Source organism: Cricetulus griseus, chromosome 5 (assembly GCF_003668045.3).
Source record: "Cricetulus griseus strain 17A/GY chromosome 5, alternate assembly CriGri-PICRH-1.0, whole genome shotgun sequence".
NCBI lineage: Eukaryota > Metazoa > Chordata > Mammalia > Rodentia > Cricetidae > Cricetulus > Cricetulus griseus.
The window spans coordinates 17185209-17208252 of NC_048598.1; the positions used below are offsets into that span (position 1 = coordinate 17185209).

A 23044-nucleotide genomic window follows, 5' to 3' on the forward strand; every position below is an offset into this window, starting at 1 on the left:
GGTGTGACAAACACTCCAGGCCAGACACCAGTCCCTTCTGGTGAACAACTTTGGAACTGCATCTCTGGGTTTTCCTGATGAAGGTGGTTTGTATCTAGTCCCCAGTTTCAAATCATCTCCTAAATGAGTTTAGGCTCTTAACTCTTGAGGAGAGAATTTCCTTCTAGTTTCCTTGGAGGCCATTGAGGTTGGACTATACTTCCTGTTTCCCTGGTAACACTAGAAAGGTAAACAGTGTTTTTGCTACTCTTTAGGCCTACTGGTCTGAAGAATGGAATACTACGGGCCTTGAGTGGAGACAGGACATTCAGACGACCGATTAGAACACTACATATGTTGTGTCTTGCTTTACGAAGAGTTAATCCAGCTGAGCCTGTCAAGCATCCAGCCAGGAAGCCACTCCCCAGGAAGTCAGATTCATCTGAAGACATTCTACAAGGAAGGGAATAGTAGTTATCCCTTCATGAGATAATGTTTGTTCCTATCTTCCTCACAAGTCCTTCCTCTAGGCCAGTGGTTGTCAACCTTCCTAATGCTGTGGCCCCCAACCATGAAACTATTTTCATTGCTACTTCATAACTGTAAGTTTGCTACTGTTAGGAATTGTAATGTAAACATCTGTGTTTTCCAGTGGTCTTAGGGTCCCCCTATGAAAAGGTCTTTCAATCTTCAAAGGGGTTTGAGACCCCCCAGGTTGAGAACCTCTGCTCTAGGCAGATAGAGCCTCTTCCATACAGCCTGCCTGCTTTTACTCGTAAGCATTACTTCTTTTTTCCTCTCTCTTTTTCTTTAGGAGCTGGCCCGAACACTAAGCATGCTCTCTTGACACCTGGACTTTCTCACTTCAAAAAAATAAATGTCACCATCTCTCCCGTTCTGCCACGTGGTCACTGGGCAAGCTAACTTCACTGGGCCCCAACTTAGAAGGCATAGCTTTCTTTCCTCCATCTCCCCTCTCCTGGAGCGGCTGAGATTCACGGCTCACCCACCCCCCTTTGCTCTCCCTCAAACTCTAATAACATTGTCCTTGAGCTTCCATCCTAGTACATTTCTAAATTCTTTCATTAATGAGACTAAGAACCCAGATTTTCCTGCTAACATTGTAGGGAGTTCTGAATCATCTCCCAAAGAAATGCTCGGAAACCTCTCTCCATGAGTTTGGGGTAGCCAGCCTCTATTTTTCAAGAATGACAATTGCTCTATAGCAGAAGTCAAGGGCTGTCAAAGTCATCCCTGTTCCTGAGATCTGGACATTTTCCTCCTCCAGTCACCCTAAATTCCCATCAGGGTGTAGATATGGAAATGGAGGCAATCGGGCAGACCTTCTTGTAAAACCTGCCTTAGTCCATAGCATAAACAATATTGTGCCATCAAACAAATCAAAACAAAACATAATCTCTCCTTTAGCTTTCCAAAGGGTGACATGCCAGGGTTTTGCTGTGCATCTGAGAGTCTTCCCTGCAGGAGCACTGGTCCAAGAGTTCCTACAGGCTCACCCATGTGGCTCCCTTGACAGGAAAAGAAAAAAAAAAGCACAGTACTGGTGCATCTCTGTGGAGAGGAGATAAGTGCCCTCATTAGGAAGGCTTTGAAAATGAGGGATTGAGACATCATTTGATCTGATTTGGGTAGCACTACACTCTTTGCCTGCATGCATTAAACAAAGGTGAATAGAGTAAAAGGGCAGGGTACGGGAAGGAAATAGAAAAGTCTGTTGAAGACAAATCCTAGTGAGTTTTCTATCGAGGAAGCCAACAAATAGCCTGTTAGAAACAGGTCAGGGGAATATATATATTTATATATTCATTCTCCATCTATCTTTTGTGTCTGGCTTGCAGTCCAGAAAGCCTTAATTCTGTGGTCTATTACCATCAGAGCATGAACATGAATAACAATGATGCCGGCAGTTAATGGCTTTCAACATGACAAAGTTGTCTGAAGTGTTGTATGCTGGGAAGTCAGGCTAATTTCCTTACAGGGGTCTTTTCATTGCCCTTCAGATTTCTGCTAAAACAAAACAAAACAAAACAAAACAAAAAAACACCACCAACAACATATCTGGGAAAGATTCTAGGCTTCTTTTGCCATCCTCCCATGCCTCTTATATTCTTTGCCTAGCAAGCTGGAAGCCCTGAGTTCAGTGGCCATCACTGCATGAACCAGGCACGGTGGTGAGCACCTACAAGCCCAACACTCCAGATGTGGAGGCAGGAGAATCAAAAGTTCAAGGTCATCCTTGGTTACATGTCAAGTTTGAGGTTAGCCTGAGCTATATGAGACCCTGTCTGTAAAGAAGGTGATTACCTTTGTCCTCGGTTCTGTTACTATTTTCTGTATTGCACAGTAAAGAGGTTTGGGGACACCAAGTCAGACAGTTTCTCTGTTATTGGGGCAAGCTGTGACTCAGGTTCTTCAGCTGTAAAGCAGGGGTAATGCTAATGAGCAGCTGGAACTGTTTGTTATATTTTTAAAATAAGGTTTAAATGGTGGTAATATATGTAAAATGTAGACTGCATTTTTTAAGAGTAAATTCTAAGCTAATTATTCAAGGAAATCACTTGCACTGTTACTGTAATTTTCAGTCTCTTAAACTTTCCAATTTGTTACTTTATAGAGTAAAAGGAACTTGGCAGGTGTGATTGATCTAAGGACCTTGAGATGGGGAATTGTCCTGGATTATTTTGGGGGGTTCAGTGTAATCACACGAATCCTTGAACGTGGAAGAGCTCAGCTGGTAGTGTGCTTGCCTAGTGTTCAGGAAGTCCCGGATCTGATCTGCATAGGCATTGGCTTACACTCCTCTATCCCCAGCACTCAGGAGGCATAGACAGGAGGATCAGAAGTTCAAGGTCAACCTCGGCCACATAGTTCAAGGCCAACCCCCTACTCTACGGAACCATGTCTGGGGGAGGGTTGGGAGGAGAGAGAGAGAGGGGAAGAAGAGGAGGAGAGAGGAGACGCAGAAGAGAAAGGCAGAATGGAGACCTGTGGGGTTTTCTCCACTTCTCCACTTTCCTGCTTTTCTCTCTGTAGAGGGAGAAATGAATGCCCAAAGCCAGAAAAGACAAGAAATGGAGTCCCCACTAGAGTTCTGAGGAAGCTATGCAGCCCTGATTATACCCTATCTTTAGCCCAGTGAGACTCGTGTCAAGAATCACAGTGGTAGATAACATGTTTAGCATGAGGGAGTGAGTCTCTCTCTCTCTCTCTCTCTCTCTCTCTCTCTCTCTCTCTCTCTCTCTCTGTGTGTGTGTGTGTGTGTGTGCTTTGACTCATGAAGTTTTCAGTGATTTGTTTTGGTAATAATAGCAAATGAAGTATGAAGCATTTATCTATTCTTTTATCAGTAAAAACTCAGGAATCAGATATTGGGGCAAAAATCTGATTGATCAGGGAAGCTGAGAAGTGATCGGTGACCTCCTTTCTCTCTCCTTCCTTGATCCAAAAAGCCTGAGCATCTCCCTAAGCCCCTCCCTACATCTTCCTGTCTCTGTCTATGTGTCTTGGTTCCTCCAAAAACCTCTTTGACTAACTTGGTCAGCTAGTAGCTAGCTCTTCCTTCTGATTGAAAGCAAACTTTATTGTCAGCCTTGGGAGTGTCAGAGTACAGCGCAAGGCACCAGTAGGTTCAAGAGGGGACATCCTTAGTGATTCTGAGATTGAACTGAGATCTCCAAACTTATTTCTTTTCCCAAGGTTGAATTTTCACAAGACTAGTAAGAGGCAGACCCACCATTTGAATGCTGGTTGTTTGTCTGATAACTCAAATGTTGTCATAGATAATTTCCCATGCCCCTTCTAGCTGACGCCTCTCCCAGCAGAGATCTCCAACGAGCCTTCGTGGTCCCTCCATTTTCCTGTCCCTGGGAACATATTTTATTTGTCTGCTTGATCACACACATCTGGTGTGTGTGTGTGTGTGTGTGTGTGTGTGTGTGTGTGTGTGTGACCCAGTCACATTTCTCCAGGAAGGATGGGGCTAGGACTAATAAGACTAATAGAGCTTAAAATGTATGTGTCTTCAGTATACCTATCAAGACCCAAAGGGTTAGCCATGAGACAGGAATACTCAAATAACATGACATAAAGATTGGCATTTGTAGGTTTTATAGTTGGGCTGTGATTTATAGAAATTGCTGAACTGTAGACTATGGTCTATTTGAAATTTAAGTACTGCAGCATTGCAGCTCATTGGTAGTTATCTTATTTGAAGATATTCATCCTTGGATTTTGGTGGCATTTTGCTGCCACATGCAGACTATTGACTACTAAAATAGCATTCAACTCAAATGATAATTTTAAAAAAATGGAAATAGATGGCATTTCATTTCACTGCATTGTAAAAATCAAATGGGAGCTATAGAAATGGTTAAGAACATGCACTGTCCTTGCAGAACTCGGTTCCAAGAATTCATACAATGGTTCAGAACCACCTGTGCTGATATTTTGCTTATGATCCAATAAAGCTTTCGTGAAGGTCAGAGTCCAAAGCTAGCCACATCCATAGAGGCCAGGCAATGGTGGAACACACCTTTGATCCCAGCACTTGGGAGACAGAGGCAGACAGATCTTTGTTAGTTCAAGGCCACCCTGGGCTACACAAGATTAAATCTGTCTAAAAGAGAAACAGAGCTCACAAAAAGGTGATCCCAGAACTTGGGATCCTACACCTTTAATCCCAGCACTAGGGAGGTGGAGATAGGAGTGATATGGCTGGGTGGAAAGGAATATAAGGTGGGAGAAGGCAAGAGAGAGAGGCAATCTGAGGCAGTCTGAGGTTTGGTGGAGACAGATGCAGTCTAGGTAGAAAGCAGTCTGAGGACAGGATCACCCTTTGATCTGAGTGTTGTAGAGGTGAGAACTCTCAAGTGGTTGACCACTTTGCTTCCCTGATCTTCAGCTTTAACCCCAATATCTGTCTCTGGGATTTTATTATTCATGTTACAACCACCTGTAACCCCATTTTAGGGGATCCATTGTCCTTCTCTGACCTCTGAGGATGCATGTGTGAACATGGTGCACATATACTCAGGCATACACATAAAGTAAAATAAATATTAAAAATAAAACCAACCCCTTGATATACATCAATCAGGCTTTTAATGCGGAAAGTAAACACTCCTCTGTTTTCCAAACTTTTCTTTCTCTTGTTATAAAATATATATGTATGTCATCAAAATATTCATGTTAACAACTGTTAAAATTTTGATGCCTTTATTTCCCCTTCCTTACCATTTGTTCTGCCTAGATCTTCAAGTACTATATGAAATATAGGTGACAAATTGTGTACCATTGGCCTTTCCTGATCACGAGGGAGAGGGTTTTGATCTACAGCTTCTCAAACAGGGAGAGTCCGTTTCTTTAAGGGTGTCCCCTTGGTCACCTCGCCATGTTCCTCCAGAAGGCCACACATCTGAGAGGTTAGGGCAGCACCAGCTGTACTTGATGGATTTACAAAAGGAAGAAAATACGCAGTTGGGTGGGTAGGGAAGGGAGGTCAGATCTGGGAAAAGTGGAAGGAGATAGAAAGTATGATAAAAATACACTGTACAAAATTCTCCAGGAACTAATAAAAATGAGGCAAAAAAAGATTTCAATATCTCAGCATTGAATGTGATGCTATCTGTGAGTTTTTTAGTGTATAACTTTTGTTGTGTTGGGGGAGTTCACTTCTATTGGAGGTCATTAAGTGAGACATTACTTTTATCTTGAAGGGGTATCGAATTTTGTCAATTTTTTTCTGCATTGAGATGATTATATGTTCTCCCCCCTCTTTTTGCTTCAATGTTCATTGGGGATATCGATCTGTAATTTTCTTTGCTTGCAGTGAAAAACTCTGGGTTTGATATCAGAATAATGCTAGCCTAAGAATTTCTAAGTTGGAAACTGTTGTGACTCTTCAGTCATTGTCCCTCTTGGGGAGATTCTGAGGAGTGGTTTTAATTCTTTAAATGATTGGCAGGAGTCAAAAAGTGAAGCCATTGGATTCAGAGATTTTTCTTTGTTGGGAAGCTTATAATTACTGACTTAATTTTTCTGTTACTTATAGATTTGATCACATTTTCTATTTCTTGATGATTCAATTCTGGTAAACTATGTACTTCTAATCATATGTTCATTTCATCTATGTCACTTAATTTGTTGGTGCACAGTAGTCATTCCCAGTACTCTCTCTCTCTGGTTCTTTTTATTTCTGTGAGGTTGGTAGTAATGCCTCACTTCCACTCCTGACTTTGGTAGTCTTAGGTTTGTTACTGTAGAAAGTGCTGGAGATGGAACAGAGCACACTCACATATTCTTGGCCCTGAGCTCAGCTGGGCTCACAGCTCAAAGGAGTTTCTTTTACTAGTCAATCAAACTAAAGGCTCAAATAACTTTAAAAATCTTTCCAAAGAAACATCTGATTAACTTTTTTCTACTTTTTACTTAATTTATCTTTATTATTTCTCTCTTTGGTCTTTTACAAAATTCACTCTTTCTTAGTCACTCTATAAAGTTAGATTATTGACATGAGATCTCTTTTCTACTTTAATGTAAACATTTATAGTCATAATTTGCCTCTCAATATTGCTGTCATTAATTTCAATAGCCATTCCCCAATCTTTCACCCTGTCCTCTACCATGCATGGTCATACACAAGCCCTCTAGATTCATACATTTTCATTTCTTGAATGAACTCTCTTCTCTGTGTTCTTATCATTGTCTTTGGGTTGGAATTAAAATAAGGCTTCCTACTGTGCTGTCCCAATAGATACTTCAACTCTAGTTCATTTTTCACATTCCATAATTGGTCTTGAATAACAACATGATATTCTCCTTATAACCATATGTGCATGCTGTTGATTGCTTTCTCCCAACCTTCAGTGAAGTCTAAACTTAGGCCATCGCTTAGGATTGTCCAACCTATGTCCCATAGCTCACATGTGACCTAGGAGAGGTATGAAGTTGACCCAGCACTAATTATAAACTTGGAATATTATGAAATATTTTTGTGATTTTTTTTGAAAATGCAATTGTATAGTTCCCAAGTGTGAACTCTGTAGATGGCAATATTTTGTTCCAATGTTGACAGGTTGGACATACCTGAAGGGTCTTTCACATGTGGCCTCTAACCTCACCAATCTGGCCTCTCTCAGGTTAGGCTTATTTAACCACGTGTGTTCCCACAAAAGTCTGCATGCATCATTTGTAACCATTTGCTTGGAAAGATAATTCTTTTCCTCTTCATTGAATGAGTTGTATTCACTACTCAATACTGACTCAAGACACATTTCATTTGGAATTCCTACAACATTTTCTCTCTGCTCTAGGTTAAATACTAGTCATGCACATTGTACCTTGTATATGCATTCATCATGACACTGAGCACATCTTAATCTATAATATTTTGTTTATATAAGAATCTTCCCACTATATAAAAGGGAAAGGAACCTCTGGTTTTTATGTTCTTAATGCCTAGAAGAATTAGGCATTATGTTAAGGGCCATGGGCCCTAAACTATGGGTTTAAAGCCCATCTTTGTAAGTCCTTTATGACCTTTAAGTTTTCGGCTTCAAGCCAGCTCTGTGAGCCTCCTATAACCTGTAATTAGATGGTTTGGCCAAAAGGAACTGCTAACTGCTTCTGTTCCAAGAAAGGGCCTGGGGCTTTCGCTGTTCCGGGGAAGACCACAAGATGTTCCGGCTAATAAGAAGAATGCTCCTGCCCCAGAATACACCAGATGTTCCTTCCTGTTATTACCCCGCTTACCCAATTTCCTTGGTGCAGGGCTATATAAACCCACACTGAACCCCAATAAATCCAGATCTTGACAATTGCACAGATGGACTCTGGTCCCCTCTTTTTTGCCACTTGGTCTCCTTCCTTCTCTCGCCCATGACTCTTTCAGGCAGCCCCCCTCTGGAACCCTGAATGACTGACCCGAGGGACGGGACAAGTGGAGCCGGAACAGGGGACCCGGAGTACAGTCAGCTGTCGGATGGCGGAAAGACAGCCCGGGACAAAGAGGATCCTGCAGTCGGCTAGACTCGATCCCTCTCCAGGTGGAGGTAAGGTACCAATCATTGCCGTCCCAATGCCATGGGCCATGTTATGGGTAAAGAATTGAAATTCATAACAGAAGTTAAGGTAGCCCGCAGGGAGAAAGGAGTAAGAGTTAAAAAGAAAGATAAAAAGGAGTAAGAGTTAAAAAGGAGAAGATAAAAAGAAATAAGAGTCAAAAAGAAAGATTTAGTTCATTTTTTCTGCTTTATTGATAAAGCTTGTCTATGGTTGATTTTAACGGGACCAGACATAGCTCCCCAGACCTGGGAAAAGGTTGGGAGAGTTACTTCGCCCACAGCGAGAAATGCTGCTGGCAGCATTTCTTAGAGGCAGCCAAGCTTGGGGGCTGCAACTTACAGCCTTGGGAGATGCCGCCATGGTTGATGGCTAATTAATATATATAAATGCTATTGAAACAGCCAGACTGTTTTTGAGACTTATAGAAAAGAAAAGGCAACATATTTAAGCTTAGAATTGTTCAGATTTTGGATGCTCATATTTCAATGATTGACTATAAGCTACTATGTTAGAAATTTCAATTAGGGATTTTTCTTTTCTACAAACTGATCATAACCTAGGCAAAAGGAGAAATGTGAGACATATGCAAGTTATGAATGAAAGGTGTGGCCACACCTGGATGCATGATGTGATTGTGAATTTATGAATGCAGATGAATGAGAATGCCTAAATTACCTTGGATATGATTAGAGATATTTACATTGCCTCAGATATTGTTTAAAAAATATCAAAATCACTTTAACATTGCCAAAAAGAGCATCCAGTCAATCAGTCAATGTCTTAACAGGAGAAATTATGATTTGAGTCCTAGGAGACAGTCAATTAAAAAGTTAGCAAAAGCCTATACCATTAGCTTAGAGACATGAGAAATCTATGGATGATTCTGTAAAATTTGACAGATGAGAGGATACAGATATCCCTAGATTTTTATGGTTAAAAAAGGACATCTAGAAAATAAGGGTTGATGCATGATTTTGAGAAGGGTTTTGTGAGAAGCCTCAAAAAAGAGCCAACCTGTTAGATTCACAGGTTGGCAGGTCAGCTAACATGCAAATGAGGTCTTATCAGCTTGTCAGCCTCGAAGGTTAGATTAAAAAAGGCTACTCAGAAACTTTAAATCTGGAAAATTGTTAAGGATGTATGTTGTATTCTAAAGAAATTAATAAAATATTCATTGGTTAAGTACCTTTTTTGGGACATCTAATGATGATTTAAATTCTTTAAGTAAGATTCTATAAGGAGATAATGATCCAGATATACCCAAACAGCTAACTAAGAAGGTAGGCAAGTTCTATAATTTGAGGAGGCGATTCAGCATCATCAGATATATTGACTATACAAAACCATGGGAAACTTATATACTCCCTACAAAGCATAGTCCAACTTCTGGTTTATGGCAGAAGGAACCATTACTAGGTTGTGCCTACCCATCTTACTAGCCTAAATATTTTAAACCCTTATTTTAAAGCATTAGCCTACTTGGTACAGAAATGCCATATAGATTCTAAAAAGTATTTTAGGAGAAAACCAAGTATGATACATGTCTCCTACTCTAAGCAACAGTTTAATTGATGGTTTCAGAACAATGAGTCATAGGCGATTGCCTTTGCTCAATTTTCAGGAAGAATTGATAATCAATTTCTAGTTCATGGACTGTTACAATTTGCACTAATGCATCCCTTTGTATTTCCAAAATTGTAAAAAGCAGTCCTATAAAAATATGCTATGTTAATTTTTACCAATGGTTCTATTGGGAGAGTCACTTACATAGGTCATTAATAAAAAGAAATAGAGCAGACAGCTCTGACTTCAGCTCAAATAATCAAACTACAAGCTGTTACAATGGTCTTTTAAATCCTGGTAAATAATTCACTTAAATTGTATACTGACAGTGACTATGTATTTAAGGCTTATAAGGTAACAGAAACAGTCCCATGCACAGGATAATCAAAATGTTATTTGAGCAAATTCAAAATGTTATTCACCTAAGAATTATCATGTTTATGGGGCACATGGGAAACCTATTAAATAGGTCTTTCCCTGATTACTGGCCAAATGGAATAAATTGTCTGATTAACAAAATCAGTTGATTTGCCTCAAATAGAAAAGCTTGACAGGCTTGTAACTTTTCTTCATCATAATAGCAAGTCTAAGTAAGAAATTTGGCTTAACCGAGAGACTGCTGGTCAAATCATCAAACAATGTGGAATATGTCCACAATATGGCTATGGCTAATTTAAGGATGAATCCTCAAGGCCTACTCCCCAACCATTTATGGCAAATGGATGTGATTCACATTACAGAGTTTGGCAAGTTAAAAATGTGCCACTCCACAAACAGGAGAAGCCACCAGGCATGTTATATGTCACTGTTTAAGATGTTTTGCTTGCATGGGAGTGCCAAAAGTTATAAAAACAGTTAATGGGTCTGGATATACTAGCAAAGCCTTCCAGCAATTTTGTGCTTAATTCCTGAGACCGGTGCTACTGGAACAGCCCTTATGGCCTAGTCCCGCCCAGTGTGCGTGGACCGCTGGGCCTTTGGGCCCTTTGGGGATGCAGCATGCTGCTGACTTGGGGAAGTAAAACGCCTGCCTTTACTTTTATAGCGGCGGTGAGACATGAGGCGAGCCCGCAGCTCAGGCATAGGTGGCTCCTGAGCCAGCGGGATGCACAAGCCAGGCAATGGTTGCGCACGCCTTTAATCCCAGCACTTGGGAGGCTGAGACAGGAGATCACTTGAGTCCAGGAATTTTGGGCTGTAGTGCGCTATGCTGATTGGGTGTCCGAACTAAATTCGGCATCAATATAGTGACCTCCAGAGAGCGGGCGGCCACCAGGTTGACTAATGAGGAGTTCTATGCCATGCATTGTCTGTGCTAAATTTCCTCATGTATGATGCTACAAAAAAATCAGCCATGGATCACCTCTGGCATCCATGAACGGCTCAAAATTATGCTCAAGCCTTATGGAAAGATCCCCTAACTTACAAATGTCACGGACCAGATCCGGTCCTCATTTGGGGAAAAGGACATGCATGGTTTTTTGATACTCAGGCCAATAATGCTAGATGGTTGCCTAAATGCCTTTTAAAACTATATAATCCACCCAGGGGAAGCCCCTGAGAAGCTTTCTAATTCTGCTTAATTCTAGATAAAAGATGCTGTCTTTCTGGCTACTTGGGCGTTTATCACCTTCGATTGCTGTTGCCGCTGGAAGCCCTTATCAGATCTACAACTACACCTGGATGATCCTCAACCGAGCCAGTGATGCTGCCAATGCTTCACAACTATTACCTTATTCTCTCCTTAATTAACCCTACTGTTCAGGCCCCTCATCAAGCCAGCCACTCCCTTATGGAGGACTGTTGGGTCTGCTAGTCTTCCACCCCTCCCCTTTTTCAGGGAATTGCAGGCATTTGATCCCTACCTTGCCTGTTCTACCGGATTGACTATTTACTACAAACAGGACTCCAAAATCTAAAGGACTCTTTGGTTTCTCTATCTGAAATGATGTTGCAAAATAGGAGGTCTTGACCTGGTCTTTCTTAGACGGCCTCTATGCAGCTCTTAAAGAGGAATGCTGTTTTTATAAAGATAAAACTGAGTTAATACAAGCTAATATAAAAAAATAAAGAAAAATCTAGAGGATAAAAAGAAACAAAGAGAGCAACAAGAGTCCTGGTATAAAAATTGGCTTTCCCTCCTGGGACCTCTTATAGGATTATTGCTGTTGATTTCTTTTGGCCCGTGGGCCTTCCAAAGAATAACTCCCTTTATAAAAGGTCAAATAGATTCATCCCTTTCTAAAGATTTTGTCTCTGTACAGTATCACTGGATCCAGAACCCAGGTGACGAGCAGCGTGACGAGCAGAGCGAACCAGGCAACCCCTTAGGCCATCAAGAGAGGCTTAATTTTTCTAAAACTGTTAAAGGTCTAGTCACAGGCTTTAGAGCCAAACTTGCCCTCCCTAGGCATGCAACACTGGTAGCCCCCGGTACAAATGGCCACCTCCACGACAGGCAACTTCCCTCCTAGACTAACCTGAGACATGGGACCCCTGGATGGCGGGTTTTTATCACCCGAAGACTGGTAAAGTCAATGAGGTGGCAAGGTCGAACTAACCTAAGACAGAGACGGTCATGTACAAAGACCCCCCTAAGAATGCTACCTGTGGCCTAGTCCTCACCTCCCTCCTTTGTTAAGGAAAAAATAAGGGGGAGATGTTAAGGGCCATGGGCCCTAAACTATGGGTTTAAAGCCCATCTTTGTAAGTCCTTTATGACCTTTAAGTTTTCGGCTTCAAGCCAGCTCTGTGAGCCTCCTATAACCTGTAATTAGACGGTTTGGCCAAAAGGAACTGCTAACTGCTTCTGTTCCGAGAAAGGGCCTGGGGCTTTCGCTATTCCGGGGAAGACCACAAGATGTTCCGGCTAATAAGAAGAATGCTCCCGCCCCAGCATACACCAGATGTTCCTTCCTGTTATTACCCCGCTTACCCAATTTCCTTGGTGCAGGGCTATATAAACCCACACTGAGCCCCAATAAATTGAGACATTGACAATTGCACAGATGGACTCTGGTCCCCTCTTTTTTGCCACTTGGTCTCCTTCCTTCTCTTGCCCATGACTCTTTCAGGCAGACCCCCTCTGGAACCCTGAATGACTGACCCGAGGGACGGGTCAGCATTAAGTCTCCATGGAATGACTAAATGGGTAAATCTCCACCATTCTTATAATATAGTATCTCCTTTCATTCTGCTAAAGAAAATTAAAAGCTCACTATTATTAATAATTTAGAAGCACTGAATAGATGAATGTGTGGGAAAGGTTTGACAGATTTCTATGATTTTTAAGAAAAAAGATAAAATCAGTGTAATACAAGTAGCTTTTTGTTAAACATTTATTGATATAAAATTCTTCTTTTTCCATTTTTATGAGACACAAACTGCATCTTCCTCTTGTTAGACCCCCGAAAACTCAAGTATCCGGGGTCCCAGGCCACGTTCGTGGTCACCCCAATCACCAGGCGGATTTGAGAGCTTGCTGCAAACTGCACAAGGCTTTATTGTAATTTAACGAGCTAACCCCATGTTAGCTCGGGTCTTTCACCCACCCACCATGGCGGATAGCTAGAAAAGACGGTTTGAAGCCGCTGCGCATAGATCTTTATAGGGCAGCATAAGGGGAGTGTCTAGGGGTATGCACAGGCTCACGATTGGTGTGCCTCCAGGCTTGGAGGGCTTGCCCTGTGTTGATTGGTCAACTGGTTGTTATGGCCCATAGGCCCTCCCAGGGTGGTTGCTATGCTCTGCTTGTCATTGCTGTGCGCTTGTCCATAAAGCACACCCAGGGTCGTAAAGCATAGCGCCACCAGCTAACTTCTGATTGGTTCCTTGTCACAAGACAGGAATCTGACTTTCTAGTGTCTAGGGCAAGGTCATAGAAGCACATGTTCGACTGTTATGGCTGCCGAAAGGGAAGCTGGTCCCTTCACTCTCATTCAATCAGATGTTACAGATTTGTGGTCTATTCACATCTCTCCCTTGAACCCATCCTACCGTTCTACAAACTGGCACATTTACTACTTTCCGTTTTCATATCTTCCCAGCCCCTCAACCAAGCTGTCTTGACCCGGCATGTTTCAGCCTTAAGCCATGAGGTTCTGCCTGAGTGGGGGTGCTTGGACCTGGAAACTCCTAGCAATCCAGCAGCTATAAAAACCAAACACAGGCATCTTGTCATCTTTAGAGAGCTCTCAGTTCCATGTTGTATTAGAGTCTTTTCTTTATTTACCATCTTTTCGGCTGTTTCGTAACCGTGCTTTCATGACCACGAGGAAAGCATTTCTCTCCTTGTTCTCCTCTCTTGTTAGCTCGAACCTACCCTCTGTCCTCCTTGTTAAACCCCTAGCACCTCTGCCCAGGTGCAGGCCTATTCAGATGCTTAGGCCCATAGAGATGCAAACTAGGAGACATTCCCCATGTCATTCAATAGCAAATCAGTTAGCGTCTGATATTCAATGTAGACCAAAGCTCCTGGTTCCTGGAACCCAGGGGAAAACTCCAAGCATAGCCTAAGGCAGTAGTTATTTTCCCTTTACTGAAGGAAACTTCCCTGTTGGTGCAGGACCAGTAGTTTTCCCAGCATGCAATTTACTATCACTTTAGATAACATTCCACTCTGGTATTTGTTGAATATTTCCAGAGATGACTTGAACTGTAGTTCTTTCTTATGAGTGGCCTTTCTTTTGATTTTGGTCACAATGACAGTCAATACTGTAATCACTTTGGTGGCAAGTCCTGCATATTGCATTGCCTCCTGCCAAGGGTCAATTTAATCCAATAGTGTTGGAGAATGACTGGGAAAGAATGCTAAATCAAATTAGGCCAAGTCCACTGAGAGGCTGAGAGTTTGTGCAGCACCTCAATAAAGTGACCAGTCATTCCCACGGTGGTTATTTTGTTTAGAGAGGAGAAACAAAATTTGCCCTTAGAAAAGTGGCATCGTCTGGAAAAGGCAAAAGTAATTTCAAGTTTCTTTGAGACCAACTGCCACATGCTTTCCTTGTAAGATGCTAGAAGAAAAACTCACTCTTGCAGAACTTATGCCAGCCCATCCCATTCTCCCATCAATCCCCATCCCGTAGTTAGCTGAGGCTATCTCATTCTTTCTCAAATGCTCGGGGTTGTTTCTTCCACACAATTGCACTGTTTCTCTGAATTTTGTCCTCTCTAAAATGTTGCTTGCTACAATGAACTTGTGTTTTCCTATGAAATCATATCTTTCTTCCTCTATTAGCCCAAAGAGGTTCTTTCAATCACCCCCTCATTATATACTTTATGTTGTGATGACTTACTTCTTGTATGTTTTACATTCTCATAATACCCATGATGGTGCCTAGAATAGTGTCTTGAGTCTGATGATAGGTCACTGCTGAGTGTACCTTGAGAGACACTTGGTCTAGAACAGTGGTTCTCAACTTTCCTAAAGCTGCAACCTTTTAATATAGTTCTTCGTGTTGTGGTGACCCCCCAACCATAAGATTATTCTCATTGCTACTTCATAACTATAATTTTGCTACTGTTATGAATCATAATGTAAGTATCTGTGTTTTCCAATGGTCTTAGATAACCCCTATGAAAGAGCCATCCAACCCCCACACCACCAAATGGGTCACAACCCACAGGTTGAATAATGCTGGCCTAGAAGATAGAGAGAGTGGGAGTTGGGGATCCCATTGAGATATAAGGGATGTCAACGATAAAGAGTCACTTCTACCACAAAGGCTTGGAAGGGAAGGTGCTAAGTCAAAACAGAAACTACATTAGGAACTTTCAGAACAGGGATGTTCTCCTGCCCTCTGGGAGGGAGTGAAGGATATAAGACAGAGGAGATCCCAATGTTCTCAGTTGTGTCTCATTTTGGAACAGATATTCTGGGAAGACAAAGAATGTGACCCTGAGCCTCAAGGAGGGTGAAGATACTCTCAGCAACATGAAAGTTTTAGGTTGAAAAAAATGACCTCAGCTTTTTGTATAAAGAGCATTTAACTTATTTTGGCAACCCCAGGGAGCCACTGGTATTTGGAGAGTGAGTTCAGATAAAGATAATGTCAGCCATTGGCACACAGTTCTTCCAGTGGGTTCAAGGTCTGGGTAACATTTGCTATCACTGATGGGGGTTTGATTTGCAAAGTCCACATCTGCTGAGCTTCAGACTCGGACCCTGGGGGTCCAGGGCTGTTTGTCACATCTGAAAAATCCTGAAAGTACACATTTACCCACCACAGGCTCCTCAGGCTGACTAAAATACCAAGCAATTTTACTCTGTACTAGAATTAAATTCTTTCCATGTAGGAACTCTTATGCTAATGTGAAGTTGATTGGTAAAGCATGAACTAATTAAAAGTACAGCCTCTTTGGTAGATAAGCGCTTAGAAACACCGGTTTTCTACATTAATGGAACAAAGACTTCAGCGTTCGCTCTTCCATTTGTTTGGGATATTTTAATTCGTTAGCTCTGGAGTAGTCTATGTCCCTGTGTTGTTACTATTTGGATAGGTTTGTCGTTCTCTTTCTCACCTCACTTACTTTCACCTGTTTAACAGCTAATTAGCATTAAATGAATTCTTTTAGGTGCAAGTTTGCCAACAATTGTATGCTTTCACAATCTGCCAAAAATCATTCATCCAGACACACTGTTTCATCATGGAGTTTGTTGGGAGGGTGCTGTTGTGTACGATGATTCTTTTCATTTAATTGGCTCACATAGAACAATTCCCAGAGAAAATGAGAGCACATAATTTGAGAATACTAGTAAAATATTCTCACATTATGTCTTATCCTCTGGTGCTTGTTTACATGCTCAGTGTGTTTTAACATGTTTTCTATTACTGTTGAAATAATTGCGTGCATGTTTTGGTATTCTTTTAACTAAACAGTATCAAAATAATACTTTACTCCAAATTGAGAGGCTAAAGAAATCACAAGTTTGTTACGGAAGCTTGGTATACTGAGAACAGGGGAGAGCATGAAAATGTGGAAAAACAAAGGGGGATGAAAGAAACCCACAAACTGATACTTTGTTAATTAAACCATGCCCTGGCCTGAGGGGCTCCGGTAACTCGGTAATTCGTGGGTCCAAGGTGGACTAAGCCTGAAAATAATGGGCGGGAAAGAAAAGTGAGACCAAGCAGTGTCCTTGTCAAGGTCTACTTTATTAAATGCAAACAAGGAGTTTTTAAAGAGAAAGGAGGAAGTAGAGAAAGAGGAAGTGGGGGAGGAATGGGTGTTAATTGCTCTCAGGCCTGAGCAGGTGTCTGGAACTTCCCAGTGGTTATCTCGAACTCTAACCTAAGGGGTGGGGTGCTTGACTAATTGGCGGTTTAGCATGGAGGTTGCCAAGCCTCTTGTAAAAGGGACTTTTATATCTAACCAAGGCTGGCTCCTGACATCTCCCCCTTCTATGTATAATAGAATGGAGTGTCTTCCTTAGGCTACAGTGACAATGAGGGGTAGAGCCTCTGTCTTAGGCTACGTTAGGTGCATCTGCCCCCAGCACTCCGGGGACCTTTCATAAGGCTAGCAGCTCCAGAGTGCTTTGGAGTGGGCCCCTGGGGTCAGCCTCACGCTAATCCCATCATGGAGGGCACTACAGCCCGTGAGATGGGTCAGTGTCTGGCCTGCAGCATCATGATAATCCCGTCATTGACATCTCCAAGGCCTAGGGAACTGAGAGGTTTGATGTTCAAGGCCTGAAAAATCTAGGCCTTTAGGAGGATTGTCGGGGTAGCAGCTGAACTGAAACACAATAGTCTCTTTTATACAAGAAGGTAGAGGTGACAATATAAGTAGTCAATCCAGTAGAACAGGCAAGGTAGGAATTAAGCGCCTGCAATTCCCTCATAAAAGGGAGGGGTGGAAGAATAGCAGACCCAACAGTCCTCTAAGAGGGCGTGGTTGGTTTGATGAAGGGCCTGAACAGTAGAGTTAATTAATGAGAGAATAAGGTCAGTGGAGGAGGGAGGTCCTGGGGGGATGGTCGCCTGAAACACAGTAGAGAGATGGGTCATGGAGCTAGTGGCAGGGGGGTATCTGTGGAGGAAGTTTGCCCTTGGTGTCCTTATTGGGATGCAACTCTGGGTTGGGTCCGATGGCTACCTTCTTGGTGAAAGGAAGGTTTTTTAGCAGCTGGATCTTAAAGGTAAGGCCAATGTCACGGCCTGAAATGTAGAGGCGAAGGCCCCAGTGGACACCTCTCCCTTGCCAAAGGGAGGATGATTTCCCTTATCGGTAAAGGTAATTTGTAGGGGGTTACACCAATGGGAGCCACTGTGGGAATTAAGGCAGGTTGGCCCTGAATTAAGTTGTTGGGATGGGGGGGGGTCTAGTCTCTTAATTGTCATAAGGTCCCAACTGGAGGAGGATTTCCAGTATGTATCTCCAGTGGTCTCACACCCACAAGAGGCACAGAAGTAATCATTCTCAAATCCACAGCGAGCCTCTAGAGAGTGATCTCTGTGAGAACCAGGACAGATGTATATAGGTGCCCTTGTAAGATAAGTTCTAGTGAACTGATTATAGTAATTAGGGTTGGTTGCATACCTCGTGGAGGTAATAACAGGTCTAGATTGTAGCATAAAATGGGAGGGAGTTCCCCAGAGAGGGTCGGCTCCCATAGCCAAGTCACAAAGATCTACTATTAGGGGGGAATAAGAGGGCTGAGGTCCAATGTATGTAGAGGCATTGGCAACATCACCGGTTTGGTTGATGATCATCCAGGTGTAGTTGTAGATCTGATAAGGGCTTGCAGCAACAAGGGCAATCGGAGGTGAGAAACACACAAGTAGCCAAAAAGACAGCATCTTTTATCTAAAATTAAGCAGAATTAGAAGACTTCTCAGGGGCTTCCCTGGTTGGATTATATAGTTTTAAAAGGGGTTCAAGCAACCATCTAGCATTATTGGCCTAAATATCAAAAATACATGCATGTCCTTTTCCCCAAGTGAGGACTGGTCCATGCCATTTGTGAGTTAGGGGATCTTTCCATAAGGCCTGAGCATAATTTTGAGCCATTGATGGATGCCAGAGGCGATCCTTGGCTGATTTTCCTGTAGCATCATATGTGAGAAAATTTAGCACAAACAATGCATGATTGAGTAGGTTCTTATGATTGCCATTAGTGGGGTATAGAACTCCTCCTCCTGAATACAGTTTAAACAGCATGTTTTTAAGTGTTTGGTGAGCTCTTTCAACAATCCCCTGGCCCTAGGGGTTGTAGGGAATACCAGTAATATGGCTGATATTTAAATGAGAACAAAATTGTTTGAAAGCTAGACTGGTATATCCAGGGCTGTTATCTGTTTTAATAGTCTTGGGTTGGGGTAAGGTAGTTAGGCAGGAAAGAATATGATTTATGACATTTTTGGTGGCCTCGCCCGCCTAGAGCGTGCTGTAAATGAAACCAATGTAAGTGTCAATAGTCACATATATGTATTTTAATTTCCCAAACTGGGAGAAGTGGGTGACATCCATTTGCCAAAGCTGTCCAGGAAGCAGACCTCGGGGGTTAACCCCAAGGTGGGGCTCTGGCAGGAGAGTAAAACAGCCTTTGCAAGAGCGCACTATCTCTCTAGCTTGTTCTCTGGTAATGCCAAACTGAAGGCGTAGGGTATGGGCATTGAGATGATGGGTGGCATGGACTTGTCAGGCTAAGGATATGGGGTCAGAAAGAGGGAGGCCCTTTTGAGCCAAGGTAATTATTTGGGTGGCTTGATCAACGGCATAATTTGCCCAAGAAAGGGGCCCAGGCCACCTGGAATGTGCTCGAATGTGACCAATAAAGAAAGGGGAGGTTCGGGTTAAAATCAGGTGCTGAAGAGTGGAAAAGAATGGAGCCGCACCTGTAGATGGGCGGATATAGGGAACTGTCTCAAGACAGGGAAAGGAGAAGGCAAGATAAGCACTATCAGCATAAAGGTTAAAGGGTACATCAGGGAGAGTTTGAAAGACTTTAATTATAGCCAAAAGTTCTACTATCTGGGCAGAGGAGGCAGAGGTTTGAAAAATAAAAGATTTTGCCATCTATAGAATAGGCAGCCCTCCCGTGATGACCCATCAGTGAAAACCAGTGCGGCGTCATTAAGGGGAGTCCTTTTTGTTACTTTTGGAAAGATTACTTTTTTTTTTTAAATTGGACAAGTCTTTTGTTGGGGAAATGATTATCAATAAGGCCTAGGAAGGATATAAGATTAATTGCCCAAGTATCTTCATTTTGGGTGAGCCATTATACCTGAGAAGGGGTATAAGGGAGTACAAGGATGTCGGGGTCTTTGCCAAATAATTTGAAACTATGCTCTCTGCCCATCCTAATCAGTAGAGAAACTAGACAGGGGTAGGTAAGGAGGACTCGGCCAGGTGAAGCAGAGAGATGGACCCAATAGAGGGGATCGTTCTGCCAAAAAAGGCCTGTGGGCATAAATGGTGTAGGGAAAATAAGGAAGCTCAAGGGTTTATTGGGGTAAAAATAAGAAACATGTTGTTGGTTGATGGCTTCTCCACCAGGGCCAAGGCCTGGGTGGCTTCAGGGGTGAGGGTGAGGGGAGACAGAGGGTTAGAATCCCCTTTTAGAATGTCAAAAAGAGGTTTGAGTTCTCCTGTGGTGATTTTTAGATGGGGGCAAAGCCAATTAATGTCACCAAGTAACAGCTGAAAGTCATTAAGAGTAGTAAGGGAATCTTTTCTGATCTGAACCTTTTGGGACATAATTTTATTTAGGAAGAGTTTGTAACCTAAAAAGAGTTGAGGGGGGTGAGTTTGAATCTTTTCGGGGGATATCTGTAGGCCTTGGGTTTGTAAGGCTTTAACAAGTTCTTGGGTGACAAGGCTCAAATTGTGTTCATTAGGAACGGCCAGAAGGATGTCATCCATGTAATGAATGACGTACAGATGAGGATGTTGAACCCGAAAGGGATCTATAACCTGGGCGACATATTTTTGACAGAAGGTGGGACTATTTGCCATACCTTGAGAGAGAACTCACCATTGGAAGCGAGGCATAGGGCCTATATGATTAGTAATAGGAATACTGAAGGCAAAGCATTTGCAGTCATCAAGGTGAAGGGGAATGGAAAAGAAACAATCCTTGAGATCAATGACAATTTGAGAATATTGTTTAGGGATGGCTACTGGAGAGGGAAGGCCGAGTTGTAAGGCTCCCATGGGCATCATAGTATTATTAATGGCACGGAGGTCTTGTAATAAGCGCCATTTACCTGATTTCTTTTGGATGACAAAGATGGGCGTATTCCATGGGGAAGTAGAGGGTTCAATGTGTACCGAAGTTAGTTGTTCCTGCACCAACTCTAAGGCTGCGGATAGTTTTTGGGAGGTAACTATAGTTACCTATAGTTAACTATAGGTAGATAGTTTGGGCCATTGGTTGATCCAGACAGGGCTATCATTTTTTCCAGGTGATTTTATCAGCCTGGAGTGCAGGTGGAGCAATGGCCCTCAGGAAAAAATTTGAAATCCAATTCCATGGCGATCATTTTTTGGATGTGAAGCGAGGGGGGTAGTTATACCCTGACCATGTTTACCAAGACCTTGACCCGGTAGGAAACCCTGAGAGAGCATTTGTTAGGTGTAGGGGAAGCTGTAGCTGTGGTTATCTCGAACTCTAACCTAAGGGGTGGGGTGCTTGACTAATTGGCGGTTTAGCATGGAGGTCATCAAGTCTTGTAAAAGGGACTTTTATATCTAACCAGGGCTGGCTCCTGACAAAACCATGCATATTTATTTAACTAACACATGCATTTATTTTGAGATACAGTCTCAGTCTATAGTTTGTCTTTCTACCCTGCACATCAACTACTCAAGTATGGGATTACAGGTACATGTTACCATCTCCCAAGTGATATTTTATTTTTAAAATATTAATTGATATATACATGACTGTACAAATATTCTCTAAGTGTAAGGTATAATGTTATAATGAACACCTGGAGCCTATCCTTCAATCTAGGATCCTTAACACATACCCATGATTTTCATATAAAACACACTGTCCTACTATTTTTAGCGCCCCCCCATCTTCCCACAAAAATTCTGCATTTTTGGTTTTTTTTTTTCTCATTGGTTCTTCTTCTATGTCAAACATTGAAGTACTAAGTACCATGGCTTTAGGCACAAAACTTAAATTGCAGTTAAATACGTTAAGAACATAATAGGCTATACACCTACCTAAAGTCTAAAGAAACAGAAAATAGAAAAGTATAAATACAAATAAAAACAAACTTTAGCTCTGGGAGGGCCTATGGGCCATAACAACCAGTTGGCCAATCAACACAGGACAAGCCCTCCAAGCCTGGAGGCACACCAATCCTGAGCCTGTGCGTACCCCTAGATACTCCCCTTACGCTGCCCTACAAGATCTCTATGCAGCCGATTCCAACTGTCATTGCTAGCCATCTGCCAGGGCGGGTGGGTGAAAGACCCGAGCTAACATGGGGTTAGCTAGTTAAACAACAATAAAGCCTCATGCAGTTTGCAGCAAAAACAAAACAAAACAAAACAAAAAACAAAAAAAAAAAACTTTAGAAAGATAAGAGATTAAATGCATGCCAAAACCAAACGAATTAGTTTTTACTGATGGTAGATGAGCTACCTAACAACAACAAAAAACATCCCCAGGATGGACTGAGAAGCAAATATCTGGCAACATGGCATCCAAATGAGCCAACAAAAGTAACTTTAAAGCAGAAGTTTGCCAGGTAAACATGAAGCCAAGATAGTGAATAATCAAGAAGTCTGTTAAGGAGTTTGGTTCTCAATGATGCAGTTAAAATAATGGGATTCTACAAGCCAAATGAAGTTTTGAAGTGCAAAAAGCAAATAAATATAAATAAAATTTAGTATGTTAGTTGTGGCACTTGTTATGTCCTTATCTCCCAGGCCTTGATAAGATTTAGGAACTAAAACAGCTGAGATATGAATACTTTATCCATGGATACGGATGTTAAAATCTAGGTACCAAACTTTGTATGTCCAAACAGAAGACAGATTTTAATAAAAAGTCTTATTTTATTCAGTTGCATGTACGGATCTGTGTGGATATGTGCACATGGCCTGTGGAGAAAGACCGTGGGTCCCCTGGTGCTGGAGTCACAGGTGGCTGTGAACCAACTAACATGGGTGGTGGGAGCTAAACACAGTTCCTCCACAAGAGTTGTTCATCTCTTGCCTGCTGAGCCATCTCTGCAGCCCCAGAAAATGCATGTTTTTGCCACTCATTTAGTTTTAAAGCAAACATTGACCATATATCAGATTGTAAAAAGTCTTTTCCTGTCCCACCAGCCAGATACCAAATAATGACATGGAAATATCTTAGTAATTATGAAAGCTAGGCCTTAGCTTAGGTTTGTCACATTTGCTCTTATAACTTAAATTTACCCATTTTTACTAATCCATGTTTTGCCTCATGGTT

The 23044-nt window shown here is 42.1% G+C and overlaps 1 long non-coding RNA gene across 5 annotated transcripts in view; it reads left to right on the forward strand.

Annotated features, from left to right (window-relative positions):
* LOC107980025 overlaps positions 1–12341 on the forward strand; it is a 33549-nt gene extending 21208 nt beyond the window's left edge. For 3 of the 5 annotated variants that reach the window (XR_003486091.2, XR_003486094.2, XR_003486093.2), the window contains one exon: positions 255–4561. This is a non-coding gene — a long non-coding RNA (uncharacterized LOC107980025). Of the gene's footprint in view, positions 1–254; positions 4562–7888; positions 8456–11213 lie in introns of those variants that run through there. The other 2 variants (XR_003486092.2, XR_004770327.1) reach the window with 2 other exon arrangements.
* Positions 12342–23044: the final 10703 nt, after the last annotated feature.